This window comes from Alosa sapidissima, chromosome 3 (assembly GCF_018492685.1).
Source record: "Alosa sapidissima isolate fAloSap1 chromosome 3, fAloSap1.pri, whole genome shotgun sequence".
Taxonomy (NCBI): Eukaryota; Metazoa; Chordata; class Actinopteri; order Clupeiformes; family Clupeidae; genus Alosa; species Alosa sapidissima.
The window spans coordinates 41,548,827-41,550,630 of record NC_055959.1 but is presented as its reverse complement, the minus strand read 5'-3'; the positions used below and the strand labels follow the sequence as shown (position 1 = coordinate 41,550,630).

General features: G+C 42.2%; 1 protein-coding gene across 1 annotated transcript in view; it reads left to right on the top strand.

The window, feature by feature from the left end:
* LOC121705565 (cytosolic 5'-nucleotidase 3-like) overlaps positions 1–975 on the top strand; it is a 4,408-nt gene extending 3,433 nt beyond the window's left edge. The window contains exon 4 of the mRNA XM_042086601.1: positions 1–975. This exon is cut by the window's left edge and continues 394 nt beyond it. The gene's annotated coding sequence lies outside the window, so the exon portion shown is untranslated.
* Positions 976–1,804: the final 829 nt, after the last annotated feature.

Genomic DNA, 1,804 nt, shown 5'->3' with positions numbered 1-1,804 from the left:
GTTAAGGTTGGGTTAGATATAGATCAGAGTTGGGTTAGGGTAAGGCGTAGGATTGGGTTAGAGATAAGTTTGAGTTTGGTTAGGTTTGGTTTCGGTCAGGTTTTTAGGGTTAGGGCTGCTTTGATGGACCAGATTTGATGGTCCTCCTTTACTCCCCTCTCACAAGGTGCTCAGGGTTCAGGGCTTAGTGGCTCACTAGCTGTGCAGCGACAGCTGTCAGAAATGGATCTATACTCTGCTTCACTTCAAATACGCAAGTCTATTTTCAACAGACGCCACTACTGGGACACCTCTTCACCCAGTTTAACAGCCAATCAGGTAATTCATTCCTCTTTACACAGTTTAACAGCCAATCAGGTAGTTCATTCCTCTTCACACAGTTTAACAGCAAATCAGGTAGTTCATTCCTCTTCACACAGTTTAACAGCCAATCAGGTAGTTCATTCCTCTTCACACAGTTTAACAGCCAATCAGGTAGTTCATTCCTCCTGAAAGGGTTCCCTTCCTGATTGTACATCGCATTCTAACTACGGTCGCTACCTTGTACTACTGTTTTAAGGTAAACTAAACATTTCAACCATCTTGAAATGTACAATATCTGACTAGTTTGCTGCTGCTGATTGTGGAAAAAGGCTATTTGTATTTTTAAAAGTTAAAACTGCCACAAATCAGAACATGAAACCTCGACTACATAGCTATGGGCACCGTGGAAGCAGAGAAATGTGCAACACAACGGAGACACTTCCCTACAGGACAATAAAGCGTAACTGAACTGAGACACTTCCCTACAGGATAATAAAGTGTAACTGAACTGAGACAGTTTGCTTCTGATATGCACGTGAAGATGAGCAAAGGACAGAGCAATAATACACACTGCACACTGTTGTGTTGGCAAAGGGAGGCTTAAGAAGGTATTACAAGCAGGGGTGCCAATAATTGTGAGCGACGTGCTTTTGTTGAAAATATTTATTCATGAGATTTTCCTTTTTCTCAAAATAAATTGGCTTGCCTTCAAGGTTTGATTTTTCCTCATTGTTTTCATTGTGATATTACAATAAATCACCAACAGATTTTGTATACCTTTTTTGTGAAATTTAGCAGAACTAATCATTCTGGAGATTACTGTATACATGATTGTTGTGAGAACTATGGTTAGCTTCTACTCACCGGTATATGTATAAGTATATATACTCTTTTGATCCCGTGAGGGAAATTTGGTCTCTGCATTTATCCCAATCCGTGAATTAGTGAAACACACACAGCACACAGTGTACACACAGTGAGGTGAAGCACACACTAATCCCAGCGCAGTGAGCTGCCTGCATCAACAGCGACGCTCGGGGAGCAGTGAGGGGTTAGGTGCCTTGCTCAAGGGCACTTCAGCCGTGCCTACTCACCACGTGACGCATTTAGCTAGGAGATGGCTTGTGCTCCTCGATCGGTAAAGCTAACTATGGATAGCTTCTACTCACCATGTGACGCATTTAGCTAGGAGATGGCTTGTAGTTCAATGTAGCTAACTATGGTTAGCTTCTACTCACCATGTGACTCATTTAGCTAGGAGATGGCTTGTAGTTCAATGTAGCTAACTATGGTTAGCTTCTACTCACCATGTGACGCATTTAGCTAGGAGATGGCTTGTAGTTCAATGTAGCTAACTAAGGTTAGCTTCTACTTACCATGTGACGCATTAAGCTAGGAGATGGCTTGTAGTTCAATGTAGCTAACTATGGTTAGTTTCTACTCACCATGTGACGCATTTAGCTAGGAGATGGCTTGACCATGCGACGAATTTAGCTAGGAG